At 42.3% G+C, this 18,070-nt stretch overlaps 1 long non-coding RNA gene across 3 annotated transcripts in view; it reads right to left on the minus strand.

Moving 5' to 3' along the window:
• Nucleotides 1-12,911, minus strand: part of LOC120098502 (uncharacterized) — a 63,081-nt gene extending 50,170 nt beyond the window's left edge. For all 3 annotated transcript variants that reach the window (XR_015643558.1, XR_015643557.1, XR_015643556.1), the window contains exons 1-2: nucleotides 12,083-12,911; nucleotides 11,541-11,649 (exon numbers count right to left, since the gene is read on the minus strand). This is a non-coding gene — a long non-coding RNA (uncharacterized LOC120098502). The remainder of the gene's footprint in view (nucleotides 1-11,540; nucleotides 11,650-12,082) is intronic.
• Between the last annotated feature and the right edge of the window lie 5,159 nt (nucleotides 12,912-18,070).

Raw genomic sequence — 18,070 nt, forward strand, 5'->3', positions numbered from 1 at the left:
AGTAAGACTAGGTACCTGTGGTTAGATCCACAGGGTGAGTCTATATTTTATAACATTGTTCCTCAATTTCTGGTTTGTTTATGGGTATTATGCTGGCCTGGAATAATAGCTCAGAAGTTAAGAACATATCCTGCTCTTGGGGGGACCCAAGTCCATTCTAGAACCCATGCCAAGCTTCTTACAATCACTTGCAACTCCAACTCCCAGGATCCAATACTTTCCCTTGACCTCTTGTGGGCACTTGCATGCACACAGACATCTATACACATGCACACAGGAATACACATAGCTATGAATCATAAGTTTCAGAAAATAAATAAAGCTCTTCACATACATCCATTCACTCTGCTAGTTAGATAGCAATTTGCTGCTGTAACGCACGCGCGCGCGCGCGCGCGCGCGCACACACACACACACACACACACACACACACACACACACACCATGTCAGGGGGCATACATAACAAAGGAGTTTGTTTCTTCTTACGAATCATATCCCACATGATCAGTGCTGCTTGACAAGAAGCTCTGGCTCTGTGTATAGCTGCATGGATCTATGTTACTGTTCTTTAACACCCAGCAACTATTCTCATGATGGGGATGACATGAGGGGCCAATAATATCCAGGTCCCTGTCAGTGTGGAGATGATAAGAGGAAGCACTTCTCATATCTCCAGAGCAGGTCCATATCTGCCTGTCACATCCCACGTATTAGAATATTGTCACCTGGCCAACCAATGGAAAGAGTTCGGAGAATGTGTCCTTTCAGTGCAGACAGGTGCTTGGTTGACATTCTGATCCTTTAAGGGAGAGGAGGAGAGAGAGCTTGGAGATCTAGCATACTCCATCACAAACAACCCCTTCTTGCCTGGCCCAGGGCTTCAGCCTCTGCATTCACAGGTTATCTCTCTCATTGGGCCAGCAGTACTGGAGAACTTACATTGAGCACCCAGGCAGCATCTGTAAGGATTTTTCTTTCCTTGAACTTATGTCAGGTCCATAGGAACACAATCTCAGCAATTCAGCTTTTCTCTTCCTAAGTTTGTACATCAAAACAAACCACTAAAACCCATCCCAGCCATACTTTAACCATCTTCCTTCCAGAGAGCCCCCAAATCCCTCCTCTCTGGGCTTGTTTTCCATAGAGTCAGGGTCTGTCTTAAGATAAACTAAAGAAATCTAAAGAAGATGCTGGGTGGTGATGTAAGTTTCATGCCCTCATTTGCTTTGACTTTAAAAGAGAAACTTGCCCACACTCATTCTCTGAAGCTCATAGTTTGATTCTCTGGGTCAAATGGGACTGGGGGAAAACATGAACCACTCTTCTTCATTGTGTCTGCTTCTTGAATCAATATGAGGGTTTTCATGTGAGCGACAGAACATAGTGCTGGCTTCAGACTCACACTGGCTTTGGCAGGAAATTTATTAGCTGATGACCACAGCCCCATTTCTTTTTAAATTCAGTACACTCACTGTTTCCTCATTTGTGGAATAAAGATAAATCCCCCCTTATTTAGTTGTTCAGAAGACAGAAAGAGCTTGTGGGCAAGTGTAACCCATAGCTAAGACCTCCTAACAGCCATAGAGGTTATCATGGGAGTTTGGGAATTGGTAATCTCAATTCCAAGAGCCTCTTTGTGTTGGTTTGTTGTTTCCAATTAGTCAAAGCACATCACCTCAAACCTTGTATATAATCAGGGATCTTGCCCAACCTCATAAAAAGTGACAAAAGGAATCTATCTGCAACCATCAAGGGTTGGGCCAACAGAAACTCTGCAGTTTGTTAATGCTCATCAATGCTCCCAGGCAAGACATTGGTCATTCCAGTTTTGCATGAAGGGATCCTATACTTCTAAAGACTTCAGATATGTACTATAGGATCCAGCCTGAGGAGGATCTGTCTGGGAACTCTTGAAGACATCACCTCAATCCTGAGTCCCATCAACCTAATGTATTAGTCAAATTAATTTGATGATTGCTGCCATACTGGCCCAATGTCTTCAGCCTTTAATATTGTTCAGAATTGACATTCTCTGTAGAGACAATTGTGGGGAGAGAGCATACTGGTGAGAGACTGACAGAATGTTTCTAGTAGATCAGATGGCTACTCAGTATCATGATCATGTCTTGCTGTCTGTCTTTCTGGTGATGACATACTCACGAAGTCAATGGAGATGAGCAGGGATGCAATGGCCAACCATTTGTCTCTTCCCTCCCAAGCTAATGGTGGCTTTTGTGTCTAAATATGACAAATCCCCACAGAAAGGGAACTTACTTTTTTTTTTCTTTTCTTTTTTCTGGAACTGGGGACTGAACCCAGGGCCTTGCGCTTGCTAGGCAAGCGTCCTACCACTGAGCTAAATCCCCAACCCAGGGAACTTCCTTTTATTTCTTTGGTATCCAACTCAGATCTGTCTAAGGCAATGGGCAGTATCTCAGTCTGACTATTTTATTCTTTGAAACATTATCTTAGAAGAACATTTAGATCAGAATCCCTGCTTATTTGTGTGTGTGTGTGTGTGTGTGTGTGTGTGTGTGTGTGTGTGTGTGTGTGTGTGTGATCTATGTACAAATTGCTTTCTGAGTTAAGGCAATCTGTTTTCACTTCACAGCTTCATGTTTGAGTAATCATATGCTCATCACTACACCTCCATTATTTTGCCAGTTATGTGAAGTCACCATGCTCCATGTTGGAGGTGCAATGTCAAGAAGACAAGGGCCAGATGGCTGCCCCCAGCTCTTAGGGAGGATCTCTACAGTGAGAGGGACACTTGCTACGAAAACAATGTCCCATAAATATAAAAATCCAACTGCGGCTAGTGTTGATGCCAGAAGACAGATCCAATCTGTTGGCAGGAAGTAGATATAAGTGAGGTCCAGGAGTGCATGCAGCAGGTGCATTTTAACTATGATGTACACCATGGGCAGCAGCTGAGTTGCAGAAAGAAACGGTGGAGGAAGTCTGGGGTCCAGAGAAAACCTGGTAGATTCATAAAGTCAGAAAAGTGTGATGGTCAAGTATGGCCTGCAGTAGCGGGTCAAGTGTTATCAGCCTTCTCTGAAGAGGAGCAAAAACCAGATTTGCATATCAAAGCAGCATTTTGAAGCAGAGTAGAGGCTTGGAGGCTGCATGCATGCACCTAGGGTATAGTAAGAATTACTATGTCCATGCTGCACACAGACACAGATTAGGATGTGGTACAGAACCTCAAGTCAGTGGGGGAAGAAAAGTATTTGGAGAGATGTTCAGCGGTTACCAAGAGGTCCTTTACCGTCCACAGAGATGGGAGGCCATAGCATGGAGAATGTTTATTCCAGCTGGCACACCAGGAGCTGCCATGTTGAACGGTCCAGTGGATGATTTGCATTGTGATTCGGATGTCAGGGTAGAACAAAGCAGTATAGCAATAGGTGCCCAGCAGTATCTTGATTTTAGGGCATGCTGCTCTGTTCTCTTGCCCAAACACACGAGAGGCACCAATGAATGAACCCAATAAAGGCTACACTTCCGTCCTCCAAATGTTTTCTCTAGTGTGGAGAATTTATGTAGCTTCTGAAGGCTGTTCTCAGAACCTCCTGACCATTCCTACAGCCACTCCATGGCCCCACCAAATTTGTCACTTTACTATGTTTTACCTGGCTCAGTGGAGGAATTATAATAGCTTTTTATGATATAGAACTAAGCCCCAAAATTGAACTCTGGGCATCAGACATCTGGCTGGAACATTTTAAGCGGCCCATATGCTTGAAATAAAAATAAGAATTCCCATGTGATTTATGAGAGAGGGTCATAAGACCTATATCAGTGGGTGACCGGATGTCAACTCTTTGCTGATTTCCCTCCCTAAATGCAAAATATATGTTTCCAAACGGGTCTCGCCCCTTGTGTATTTTCTTTAATTCCATAGATCTTTATGCAGTCTGCAGTAATTTGTTGACAGTGCAAGTCAAATCCATGATAAAACCAGAGAATGTCTCCAAAGTAAATATTTGGTGCTACCAAATAGGGGCTCTTTGCACATTAATCCAATAATAAAATATGGTCTGTGGAAGGAACAGGGAGCATTTGCTAATTTCCTAAATTGGTGTAGGTCACAGGCACTTCTAATTGACTTGGAAAATATTTCCTTTATGGAAAAGTAACATTCCTGGTCAGCAGGCCAAGCTCCTTAAGGATTTGGGCTGCTGCACGATCCCAGATGCCAGTCACATGGGAACAGGATTCTTAAAGGCTGCACGGAGATAAAGCCAGGGGAGAGATGGGAATGGACAGGGAGAATCTACCATTCTGCCAAAAGCATGAGATCCTGGAGCAGTCAGGGGTATCTCCAGGTCCTGGGAGTCTACTCTATCCATCCATGAGCACAACCTTTATTTTGTCTTAAATATACACATAATCTTTGCATTTGTCTTGGAATGCAATGTTCAAAGGTATGAGGTGTTGAACATGGGAGTTGGCTTTACTGAGGAAGATGCACTCAAATCCATAGACAAGCTCTACTAGGATGTTCCTGAGAGGAAAACTCAGTCATACTGGTCTAGAGGAAATGATGCTATCAGACAGATGAGGAAGGGCAGAAGAAGAGAGTTCCTTCCACAGAAGGAGAGACTCACCATTTGGGGGTTGGGAATCTAGATTCACAAAAAGGAAGCTTATTCAGAGAATAGTCAATTTAAGCAGCTTGAACAGGCTTATACCTGCAACCATCTTACATCAAGCTGATGTAAGAGGAGGAATGTCACAGGAGACACAAAGAACAAACAGTATGAGAACAATAAGTTGCCATTTTGTAAACACTGTGTCCAGTATCCTAGGCCAATTGTTTTGAAGATGTTGTTTCAAGTGATACTTAAACAACACTGGGAAGGTCATTATAGTCTTCCCTGGTCTTGGGAAGAAGCTGAGGTTTTGTGATGTTACTCGTAGACCCTCCCAACCAAAGTAGTTTGGAAGGTAATGGATTTGAACCAAAGCCACCTGCACATACAAACTTTGGTTTAACCCAAACCCTCTACTGTCCTTCGAGCTAATGAGCAAATGTAATAGGAAACAGATGAGGCAAGGTGTGCGAATTTCTCACCCAAAGGTTTTATAAGCTAGCTAGCATTAAATGTAGTTACCACTCAGCTGCAGGAAGTCTGTGACCTTTGATGGCGCTCTCCAAAAGACAGCCATATTGGACTGAGAATCATTGCAACTCTGTGACAGTGAGTTTGCAGCAACAGTGTAAAAACTACCAAGAAAGGACATTTTTTTAAAGATGTTCATTTATAATATGAGGTTGGTACTTCTTCAGGTCTAACCTCACCCTCATTAATGGCATATTAGATACATCTTCTGCCTTCCTGTCTTCCTCTGTACACACTACAGCGTTATCTCAATGGGAGTTAGGGGGAGTCATTAACCAGCTCAACCAGTACAGGGCATCACAGGCAAAATGGACCTAGGCTTTTGAGTCTCCAATTTCTCTATAAGCCTAGGAGCCTAACAGCTTGATTTGAGATATCTACCTGTTTACCTCTGATAGAAATTCAAAACACACTTCTTTCTAATACTCAAGCTCTTTTTTCCCCCCTCCAGAAATTTTAGTTAAGTTTCTCAACAGTATTTCCCATGCTCCTTTGGACCAGGAGGGAATTAACTACGAGACAAATCAAGGCATGACAATAGAGGGCCAGATGCCACACCTTGTAAATAAATAATAATAAAAAACCATGTGACACAGCCAGCTGCACCGTATAAACTTAGGGTTTTATGTACCACACCATTGTGCTCTGTACGTCCTCATTTGGCTCCAACATCTGTTCGTCCCTGTCCATCCCTCCCATATATTAGGTATAATTACAATCACAGGAACGGGTCTGTGGGACTGAGAGACTGACCCAAGAGCAACCAGCATCTGTGGGTCTCCTTTTCTGTCCCCTAGCAGTCTGAGAACCCAGGGCCTTGCGTATGTTTCGTTAAACCACCGAAATAGTATTTTTCTTCACTACTATCTCTTGTCGGATTCTGTTTCTTTCTTGGAGTAATTACTTATGGTAAATTTTTGAAAGTAAAATAAAAATTATGGACTATCTGTCTGCTGTTAGACATATTGCAAATAATTCTTTGACTCATGTCCACAACAGATCTTAAAATAATTCAAATAGGGATGCGATTCATTTTTTAATCTGTTTCTGAAATTAAAAACTAAAGGAGGTTGACCATTTTTGGTCATGGGTAACCTAAAGATGACATGTAAATGTATCCATTTCTGATTTCCCTTGGTAAGTCTGCAGAAGGATGTCTATATGATGCAGGCACACACTTCATGATTCTGGGTAAGGAGCTGGGGATTGTGGGGATTGGGCCAGTGCTGCACTGAAAGTAAAGGCAGTTTAGACCATGTCTGTTACAGGAAGAAACCTTTGGGATTTTAGTAGATAAAAATTGAAACTTAGAGCTTGCAATGTAGCCAGATTGTGGAAGGATGGTCAGGGTTCTGTAGAGGAACAGAATACAGAGAGAGAGAGAGAGAGAGAGAGAGAGAGAGAGAGAGAGAGAGAGAGAGAGAGAGACGTTAATGAATTTACTCTTGTTGTTTAAACCTTTAAAACAATGTACACTCATTGTTTTATGAGGCTCATACATGAGAACCTGTAGATACTCAGTCTTCAATACTAAGTTTCTCAGTAGCCCCAGTCCTCCCACAGTACCTGCTTCTTACCGCAGGGACAGGTGAGCAGGGTTGACAACTGGAAGTTACTTAGTCCTCAAGGCTGGGTGCCTTAGCAGTTTCAGTCTGGCTACAGAAGCCTGGAAGCATCCAAGAGAGCCTTTGGTCCCAAGTAGACAATGAAGCTTGGAAAGGCCATTGGTTATGGTAACAGTGAAGGATTCAGCAGCAATATATCATCATCATCATCATCACCATCATCATCACCATCATCATCACCATCATCACCATCACCACCACCACCACCATCATCATCATCATCATCACCACCACCATCATCACCATCATCATCATCACCATCATCACCATCATCATCACCATCATCATCACCATCATCACCATCATCATCACCATCATCATCATCACCACCACCACCATCATCACCATCATCATCACCACCATCATCACCACCATCATCACCATCATCATCACCATCATCACCACCACCACCATCATCACCACCACCACCACCACAACCACCACCACCACCACTACCACCACCACCACCACCACCACCAGCCTTATCAACAGGGAAAATCAACAAGGCCACAAGAGGGAAGACAAACCCAGCAAAAGGTATGATTATCTTTCTTTTGCCACAAAACTGACAATCAGGGTGGCTCTCCTCACATCTATCAAGGCAATCAGGACAGCTCCCTGGATGTGGCTTCCTATTGGAATGGTTCTGATTTCTGTCAAGCTGCTATTAATCCCAACCATAATAGAGGACAAATCTACTTAGATGAGGGAGTTGACAATCAGTCCAGAGTCTTACATGTTATACAAATCCTAAAGGGATAAAATGAGGGATTGGGGGACAAGATACATGGCGCGTGCTTATATAATCTTAGCACTCAGGAGGCAGAGGCAGGAGGATTCCAAATTGGAAGTCAGACTCAGTTACACATGGAGACCCTGTGAAAATCACATAAATAGGACGTGAGAGCTTGCAAGTAGAGAAGGAGATCAGGCCAACTTCCTGATTTTCAGCAGGCTGCAAACTTCTGCAAACAGTGATGGCTCAGATGCTTATCCAATTACTACTGCACTTCCTTCAGGACTAAGATGATATTCCACCTGGCAAGGTGAAAGAGAACCTCAAAGAATGTCATTTCCCTCACCAAGAGCTTCTGTAGATTTCCCATGTTGCTATGTCCATACATAGACTCTAAAATTTCTGCAATTATTTTACTCAGCAACATGGAGAACAGAGCGAAAGCATCACCAACGAGCCAAATCCCTGTTAAAGGGATCAAAGGGAAATGAAGAAAACTAAGTTTCTCAACAGAGAAGCAAGATGAAGATAGCATGAGCTGAAGAAATAAGTAAAGGAAAGAAGTCACTCGTGGATGGACATCGAAAATGGGTAGCACACGAAGTCTAGCATATATACTTGGGGATTTACTCTTTAAGAGAGAAGTGATATAAGAAACGTGCTTCAGAAAGGGTAACAAGAACCGTTTTCAAACTGAAGAAAGCATCATACTACAGGTTATGAAGCTCTTAACTCCAAAAAGAACTTGAGCAAAACTGATGCAAAGCCAGTAGTTATTCTGCCCATTTTATAAACACTATGAATCTATGCTAAATCCATTTAAAATGCGGAGTAAGAAAATTCATTTAAAAAAAAACTCAATAAAAATGACAGAACGGCATACAAGGAGCCCCATGTTTGCTAAAATTTTATTCACAATTAAAAGCTTAATTATAAAGGAAAAAATCCCACCCATAATCACATACATACACATACACCAAGAGGCAATGTCCAGACCCATACTGCTTCATGGCTGAATTTTTTTTATTATTTTATTATTATTTATCACTTTTTATTTACATTTTAAGTGATATTCCTTTTCCCAGTTTCCTGGACATACGGCCCCTATCCCATCCCCTCTCTTCCTTCTATAAGGGTGTTCCCCTCCCCCAAGTACACCCTCCCCTCCCCAACATTCCCCGACACTGGGGGGTCCAGCCTTGGCAGGACCAAGGGCTTCTCCTTCCATTGGTGCCCAACAAGGCCATCCTCTGCTACATATGCAGCTGGATCACTGCTGAGTTCTAACATTTAATAAATAAATTAAAATAAATAAATTCATTTTCAATAAATTTCTTCAGGAACAAGGATGAGAAATGCTGTAATACTAAAATATAAAAGGTCACTCAGAATAGCGACTACCAGATTGTTTTCTCTCATAACAGTGAAATCATTAAAATATTAATAATTTGAAGTTACTGAAATATAAAAATATTCCCTGTCACAATAAGGTAATTCCATGAATGCAAGCTGGATTTGCTGTTGAAAACCACTGATCTACAATTTGAAAGTATGAGACAGAGAAGAAAAAAGTACACTATCTCAGAAGTAGAAAAGGATTAGATAAAATTATTAGCTTTTATAAGATTCACATTGCAAGTAATTGCTTTTATAATGAAATGAATAGCTCTTATGTCAACTCTTTATCTCTAGAAAAGGAGGCGTTCATCTATGGAAAAATCCACTCATTCATAGCAAAACATTAAAAGCTTTGCCACCAAATCAAAAATAGGTGAATGGGCCAGCAAAATGGCTCTGCAGGAAAAGATGTTTGCTTAAAACTGGACAACTTGAGTTCCATCCCAGGGATCTATGGGGTAGAAAAACTGAACAGACTCCTGGAAGTTGGCTTCTGACCCTCCAGCGTGCCCTGGCAAGTGGTTCACATACTCACATAAATACACACAATAAATGAGGGAAGGGGAGTAAAGTCTATAATACCCATTGCTCTGTGTGTATTTCAACAATGGACTAAAAGGTCTGACAATACAGTGAGGACATCTATCTAAAGGGACAGGGTGCAAGTGCTGATCCAGCATGCACCGGGCCCTAGGGTTGATCTCCAGTATTATAAAAATATGAGAAAATAAATTTCAAGACTGCAAAAGTATAAAATAATACCACCTTGCTCGTCTGATTTTGTATGCACAGTGTGTTAGACATGTATTACAAATTAACTACAAAATTGTGAGTTTAATCTTCAATTTAGAAATTAAATTTTAGAAGGCATTTTTAAAATTCTTTTAATATATTAGACATTTGGTAACACAGCTAATAAAATATTGGTAAGACCCTACAGAAACACTGTAACAAATTAAAGAAATTAAGAAGAGATACATAATGCTTATGAGTTAGAAAATTAATTAGATAAGGATATAAATGCTCCCTACTTGATTAAAAGAATTGATTCAATATGAGTTTTAAAATGACAAGTTTTCTTCAGGAGAATTTGACAAACTTCTTAGAAATGTATACTGCATTGCAACAGTTGAGTGAAGGAAGGCCTCCTTATGAAAAAATAAGCATTATTCTGGGGATGTGGATCAGGGTCCTGTCATAGAAGTAGAGTCATTAAGAGAGTTTAAAATTTTTTTCATTCATAGATATTAAAACAATAAGAAAGAACTGAGCTCCTGCACCCAAATTTCAGACCTGCATTTGTAAGTATTGTGAAATTTCAGTGCAGAAGGAAGTGTGTGTGTGTGTGTGTGTGTGTGTGTGTGTGTGTGTGTGTGTGTGTGTGTGAAGGAGTGGTAATGTGTGTGTGTGTGTGTGTGTGTGTGCAGGCCCATGCACAGGTGCAACTGGAGGTCACGTGCAGACTTGGGTGTTGTTCCTTTCCTTCCTCCCTGTTTTAAACAAGCTCTCTCTTTGTTCACCACTGCACACACCAGGCTAGGTGGTCCATGCACTCTCAATGGTTATCTTTTCTCCCCACGGTGCAGGATGGGATTACAGATTTCCCCACTCTGCACCCAGCATCCCTTGGGATCTGTGCAGCCCAAGTCTGGTCACCAGACATGGGCAATGAATGCTTTATGCACTAAGCCATCTCTCCAAGTTTTTAAATAAGGGGTGAGGAACTGGTTTCATTTCCATAATGGAACTAGAATGCATTCCAGATACATTAAATAGCTACTTTCCAGGGAATATTCAAGGAGAATAGTTTTGTGACTCTGGAATAAACTAAGATGGGTTTAAGAAGGCACCAACCTTACAGGGAAAGCACTGATGGATTAGAGTTTTAAAGTTACGAGGTGGAGGGAGGCAGGAGACACGTCAGGGAAGAAGCTCCTCTCCATCCCTGCGTTCCATGCAGCGATCACACAAGCCAAGTCTTTAGCATAGTCAACCACTACAAGTCACATGCAAAATCCAATCACATAACATACAAGAAAGTTTTAATTAACAAGCACCCCAGAAAAGGGAGAACCCAAAGGTCACCTCACAGACACAGTATGAACCGTATCCAACACCAGAGGAATGCAAATTTTTAACTACAATGAGCTCTATCTATAAATACTGGAATGGCTAACTTCGAAAAGCCAAAGGACGCTTTCGTAGATGTAACATACAAGTCTATTCTCCTGCCTCGGGATGCAAGAGGTTGATAGGATTACTTTTGGCAACTGTTTAGCAATTTCTACTAAGCTGGCTATATGTAAATTTATAGACTTGATAGTCAACGAATAGACATGTATGTAATAACACACATACAAAAAACAGTGGCTGAACACTATTGTCAGTGTCACTCGTGCTAACAGCTAGACACCACTTTGAAATCCATCAATAGTAAAATAGAACAGAATATCCATGCAAAGAGACATCTGCCAGTGAGGAGGATCCAACGGGCGGCACTACATGCGAAGACTTAGATGATTTTAGGGACATAAACCAGCCTCCTTCAGAGGGGAAAACAGGAGACATAAGCCTGCAGCTGGGACCACAGGATCATGGACCTGAGCACAACTTTCCCAGGGCTTGTGGGAACCACTCCACCTCCCGCCTACCGTTTGCTCCGTGTTTCCTGGACTGAGTAGTTCCAATGGTTGACACTGAAGAATCCTAGTTGATGAGTCTCTGCATAAGAATCCTAGGCTTTTCCTAGGCAGGGTCTATCTGAAAAGTGTGTTCAGAGAGGGTGAATGAGATACAGAGAGACAGAGAGACAGAGACAGAGAGACAGAGAGGAAATCTCCTCTGATATATACTATTTCTCCACTAAAACCAATTCATCAAATGCTTTGGAGAGAAGAAACTCCTAGTTAGTTTTGGGATATATATACATAATATTTTATATTATAATATATAATATTTGGGATATATAATATATAATATTTTATATATAAATAATATATATTATTTTATTTATTTACATTTCAAATGTTATCCTCCTTCCTGGTTTCTCCTCTGCAAACCCCCTATCCCATGCTTCCTCCCCCCTGCTTCTGTGAGGGAGTTCGCCCACCCACCCACCACCCAAGTCCCGCCTCACCACCCTAGCATTCCCCTACACTGGGGCATCGAGCCTCCACAGGATCGAGGGGCTCACCTTGAGCTCTTAAAGGAGGGGTCCTCACACCATGACATCTCCAGAGAGGATACATTGATGGCTAAAAGTGGCTAACAATACTTTAGGCTTGCAGCTTTTGAAAAAGAAATGTTTTGAAAAGGGCCAGCCTGGATTTGGGTGTTTCCGTTCTTAGCAGTGGGAAGCTCCAGGTGAGGGCATTTTGTGCTCGGGTCTGCAGTTGCCGTGAGCACTAAAAATAGCATCGGCAAACCCTGACGCCATGTAACAGGCAGCATGCTAGGGTTTCTATGGACACCATGCTAGGCTGCATCATCACATCCTCCCAGGATCTTACTACACAGAACACAGTTGCAGATTCACGAGAGCAGGGATCTCTGTGTTCTGTGTCTCCAGAACATAGAGGAGTCTGTTATATACAAGACAGTCATTGCTTAATACATTTAATCAGAAGAACCTGCTTCTCATCCCTGTCCCACTCCTAACATGGACAAGGGATGTAAAGCATCCTGTCTCAGCTGCAAAGAATGAAGCTGGCATCTTGCTTGAGGCTTTCAAAGACCACAGTCTTAATTACTATCGGGTTCTGAAATTTTGCAGAAAACAACCAATGTGGTCGGAGTATAAAGAAGGCCTGGCCACAAGGTCACATGCACAGATGGCACCATCCCACGTTGTCCATGCGTTAGCACAGGTATCCTTCACCTTCCTGACAAGTAGGGATGTCTTGAGAATCCTGAAGAAGGGATCCGAGGAGCCACTCCACACTCACTGAAGGACTAGATTACTGATCCTTTGCATGATTTCCAGGAGTCCTCAATAGAATGTTTTTTATCTTCCCTTTTAAAACTCGTGGAACACTTCATATTTAGATTAATTACAAAAGCGAGGGTCCTATGGATTTAAGTGAAACCTGAATTCCAGTAGAGGAAGGCATGCATGCACACACGTGTGCTTGTTGCTAAGTAACCATTTCCTTGAAGATTTAGCTCGCACTATCCAGATCGTTGGCAATTTTACTCTCCCACGAGATCACCACACTGAATTAAAAAGTTGTACCATCGGCGAATGGTCGATTTCATTTCTTTCTTTTGTGTGTGAGTGCCTTTCATTTCTTGTACAGTTGCTTTCAAACCCAAACAGGATTTGAACCCAGACAATCAGGCCGGGTTCCATTGCTTCTTTCCCAACTTACCTAAGAGAGAAAATGTTTATATTCCAGTCAGAACTGAGCAGAGGGTGTGCACTGTGTCTCATCTTCCTAGTGAAGGTTGAATCCAGTAAGTTCTTCAGCAATGAGTTGGCCCTGAGAGGAAGTATGTCTTCTAAGAGCCTCTGTTTCAGTTTTAAGACTTTCTGCTACTAACGAAGAGACTAGTCGTGTCTCACACTGCCAATCACACACTGAAGCCTCAAAGCTTTCTAATGAGAGAGTCATAATACAGTGTCATTGAGCTCGTATGAGACAGAATAGTGACTTGAACCCATGGTTCTAAGCCCTGAAGGGCTTACTCTTCATGGTCATCGGATACCCCATGGGACATAAGGAAGGCCACTTAGAGTATATGACAAATGCCTTTCCCATGCCTGTGATTCCCATGTTTTGAGTCTACATCAAATGTGTCACTAACTGGCTCCTTACATGTTGGAATCCACGTAAATGGAACTTACCTTGGTGCAGTCAGTAACTGTGTGACCCTCAAGCAGGTGATCCCTTTGGAACTTCTAATCACTTTTGTTCGGCTTTGGAGCCTTGCCTTTCCTGGCTGAAAGGTTTATCAGCCTTGTCCAAACAGAAGTCACTGAATTGACTATAGGACATGTTGTCAAAGCTATCCTTATCCCTGTTGCCAAATTAAAATAAGATCCACGATGCAGGTACCTGCAAAACAGAGGACAAAGAGATATCAGGTATTAAAAAGGAAGAATAAATGCGAGCTGGCCTTTCTTCCTGATGGGGGCCATTCTGCCATCCCCAACAGCCTGGGTGTGGAGTGGATGGGGAAGGTGAGGAGAGGTCCTGGTCTATACTAAGTAAACACTGCAGACTGGGTAGCTTACAAAAAGCAAAACTCCATTTCCCTTAGTTTGAGAGGCTGAGAAGTCTAACACCTATTCAACTAACACCAACTTCTTGCTGTGGTAACTCAGAAGAAGCTCACTGTGTTTCCAAGATGACACCCTGCTGCTTCATCCTCTGTGGCAGAAGATGGCAGACTGAAAATCTGGTTGCTGGTTGGGGACTCTTAGTTGTGCCCAGTGCTTGCTTTAGTTTGTTTGTTTGTTTGTTTGTTTGTTTGTTTGTGTTGTCTCAAAGCCACCACTCACACTTCCCGGACAGGGTCCTTACCCTGTGCTACACTTTCACTCTCAGGACCCCCTTTTATTTGTTTATCTTTTATTTATTGATACTTTATGCACCCATATGAGTGTGTATGATATGTGTGCATAAGCATGGACAGATGCATGCTGCAGTACGTATGTGGAGGTCAGAGAATGACTTTGGGGAATTTGTCTTTTTCCATTATTGATTATGAGGATCAAGTCCAGGTTATCAAGGTGTTAAACAAGAGCTTTCAGCAGCCGAGTCTCTCACTGCTCCAGAAGCCTTTTTGATAATGTTGTTCATGAGAGAGGAGCCCGCATGCTTTGCCCTCCTTTGAAAGCCTCAATTTCTTAATGTGACTGTGTTTGGGATTCGGTTTCAACAGGAATGTGGAAGGAACACAGCAAAGCTGACTGTAGAAATTGAATCCACAAATCCTGGACCACCTGAGAGACGAGTCATCCTTTGATTTAAAGAACTAAAAAGGCTTCACGGAGGCTGTGAAGAAATGTGGTGAATTCCAGATGAGGGAGTTAGAATGTAGACACAGAGCATGAAGGTAATAATACTTCACCAGCCAGATTTGACCACCATCAAGAGCATCAGAGCTCACTAAGAATGAGTCACAGTTTGTGAAGGACTAGTTACCCAGTGCTTTCTAGACTGACTGAGAACTTCAACGTTTACAATGGATTAGAAGACTTAACAGTTTAAAATCATGTTTTCTTTTCCAAAAAAGAATGTACGTGTGTGTGTGTGTGTGTGTGTGTGTGTGTGTGTGTGTGTGTGTGTGTAAAAATACCCTCCATTCTGCTAAGTTTCTGGCCTTAAAACCTCACCCTCCCTTGTCCCTTTTTTTCTCATTTGTTTCCTTTTCTTCCTCTTCCAACCCCTGCTGTCCCCTTCCTTTCTCTCATTCTGTCTCCCTTCCTCTGTTCCTTTCTGGGGCAAGAGCATGTACACCCAGGGGAAGAGAACAGGTAGAATTCATGCTCACAGTCTGAGAGCATTGCCCTAGCCTTGTGCAATGTAGAGTGCCCTGCCATTGAAGTCTGGGGCTCTGTGGTCTGGGGTGACACGACAGCTGAGAAGAAACCAAGAAGCCGCGGCATCTCAACTCTCTCCCACCCACCCTGACGAATCCCAACAGAGTCTGTAGAAAGCACACAAATATAAACTATTCATCCACTTCAAATCTGCTGGTGCCATCGGGGAAGTTATCGCATATAATCTAGTGTTAGTCTACCCACTGAATCATAAAAATTAATTTGTCTAATTAATGGCATTAGTACTTTTATACATGCATAATTCATATTAATTGATAGGTCTGCCTAAAAAGAATACCTTTCGGAAGAAAAATGATCCCATTAGCACAAGTTTAATCCAAATCAGGCCTGACAAAGCAGGGAGCCTTCAAGGCGTATCTTCTGCTTTGTTAATTGTCATAAGCATTCTAAATTGATTATTCTTACATTAGCATGAGACGTTTCATTCATCAACACTTTGCTGTAAAGGAAATTTGTCTAATGGATTTGGGTAACTCAACTAAATAAGTAGTATTTTTTTTTCAGGGTAGCTTCAGGGCCATTTGAAGCATATTAATTCACTAATACTGGAGGGAAGAAAAATTAGCAATGGAAATATATAGAAATATCATACAAAATTAGATTTCTGACACTGAATAATTTTTGTGATATCTATTTCAACGGTAATTGAGTGAGCGTGCCTACCCATTTATTGCTTTTCTGCTTTGCAAGCTCCGTGATAAACAGCTAATGTTAATATTTCTCTTATGAGTTATGTTCCTATACCAGGGAGGGCCACAGGGGTATGAAGGAGAGGATAGAGAAGATGAATACAGGGATTGTATAAGGTTTGACCATAATACCAAGCCTCTGAACTTCCGGAAAAGCTGATGCTATAAGCATGTTTGGTCCCTCAGTCAGAGTAAGACAGAACACAAGCATGTGTTTGGTTCTGATCGTGTCTCTGGTCAGAAAGCACAGAGATCAGGAAATGCATGGTGTTAGGATGTTGTCTCTTTTTAAAGACACCACTGAGCTTCCTTTAGTGATCTAGATTAACATTATTAGCTGATGCTGGTTGAGGTTCTCTGGTAAAGGAGGGTTGAATGTTAAGGGGGTAGCCTGATGTGTATGCTTCTTGTCTCCCCTTGACTGTGAAGAACTTCTACATTCTATCTCAGGCTCCTTTGAGAAGTGCAGTCTAAACACAGCGGCCTTTACACCATTAGGGTCTTGGTAACAAGAAACTTCCATTGTGGCTTCTCCTTCTCCCAATCACGGTTTGATGTATTTTCATCATAGTCACTAAGTCAGCAGATCTGCTGCAAACAAAGGGACCCAGGATAAGCTATTCTGTGACTTTGAACATCACATTTTTTTTTACATTATATATTTTTCATCTTTATTAATTTGGGTATTTCTTATTTTTTTTTTTATTAACTTGAGTATTTCTTATATACATTTCGAGTGTTATTCCCTTTCCCGGTTTCCGGGCAAACATCCCCCTCCCCCCTCCCCTTCCTTATGGGTGTTCCCCTCCCAACCCTCCCCCCATTGCCGCCCTCCCCCCATAGACTAGTTCACTGGGGGTTCAGTCTTAGCAGGACCCAGGGCTTCCCCTTCCACTGGTGCTCTTACTAGGATATTCATTGCTACCTATGAGGTCAGAGTCCAGGGTCAGTCCATGTATAGTCTTTGGGTAGTGGCTTAGTCCCTGGAAGCTCTGGTTGCTTGGCATTGTTGTACATATGGGGTCTCGAGCCCCTTCAAGCTCTTCCAGTTCTTTCTCTGATTCCTTCAATAGGGGACCTATTCTCAGTTCAGTGGTTTGCTGCTGGCATTCGCCTCTATATTTGCTGTATTCTGGCTGTGTCTCTCAGGAGCGATCTACATCCGGCTCCTGTCGGTCTGCACTTCTTTGCTTCATCCATCTTGTCTAATTGGGTGGCTGTATATGTATGGGCCACATGTGGGGCAGGCTCTGAATGGGTGTTCCTTCAGTCTCTGTTTTAATCTTTGCCTCTCCCTTCCCTGCCAAGGGTATTCTTTTTCCTCATTTAAAGAAGGAGTGAAGCATTCACATTTTGATCATCTGTCTTGAGTTTCGTTTGTTCTAGGGATCTAGGGTAATTCAAGCATTTGGGCTAATAGCCACTTATCAATGAGTGCATACCATGTATGTCTTTCTTTAGCTAACGTGGGTCAGTGAAGGAATAGAGAGCCTTGCTTTCTCGTTACACACTTATTTGCTTCTTCTTTCTTGGTGTTTTGACTCTAAGAGGCACAGGGACTAAGCCACTACCCAAAGACTATACACGGACTGACCGTGGACTCCAACCTCATAGGTAGCAATGAATATCCTAGTAAGAGCACCAGTATAAGGGGAAGCCCTTGGTCCTGCCAAGACTGAACCCCCAGTGAACTTGATTGTTGGGGGGAGGGCGGTAATGGAGGGAGGATGGGGAGGAAAACACCCATTTAGAAGGGGAGGGGAAGGGGCTAGGGGAATGTTGGCCCGGAAACCGGGAAAGGTAATAACAATTGAAATGTAAATAAGAAATATCCAATTTAATAAAGATGGAGGGAAAAAATCTAGTAAAAATAAATAAATAAATACCGTGTGTGTGTGTGTGTGTGTGTGTGTGTTTGAAGCAGACT

The sequence above is a fragment of the Rattus norvegicus genome, chromosome 19 (assembly GCF_021556685.1).
Source record: "Rattus norvegicus strain SHRSP/BbbUtx chromosome 19, alternate assembly SHRSP_T2T, whole genome shotgun sequence".
In the NCBI taxonomy this organism is placed as follows: Eukaryota; Metazoa; Chordata; class Mammalia; order Rodentia; family Muridae; genus Rattus; species Rattus norvegicus.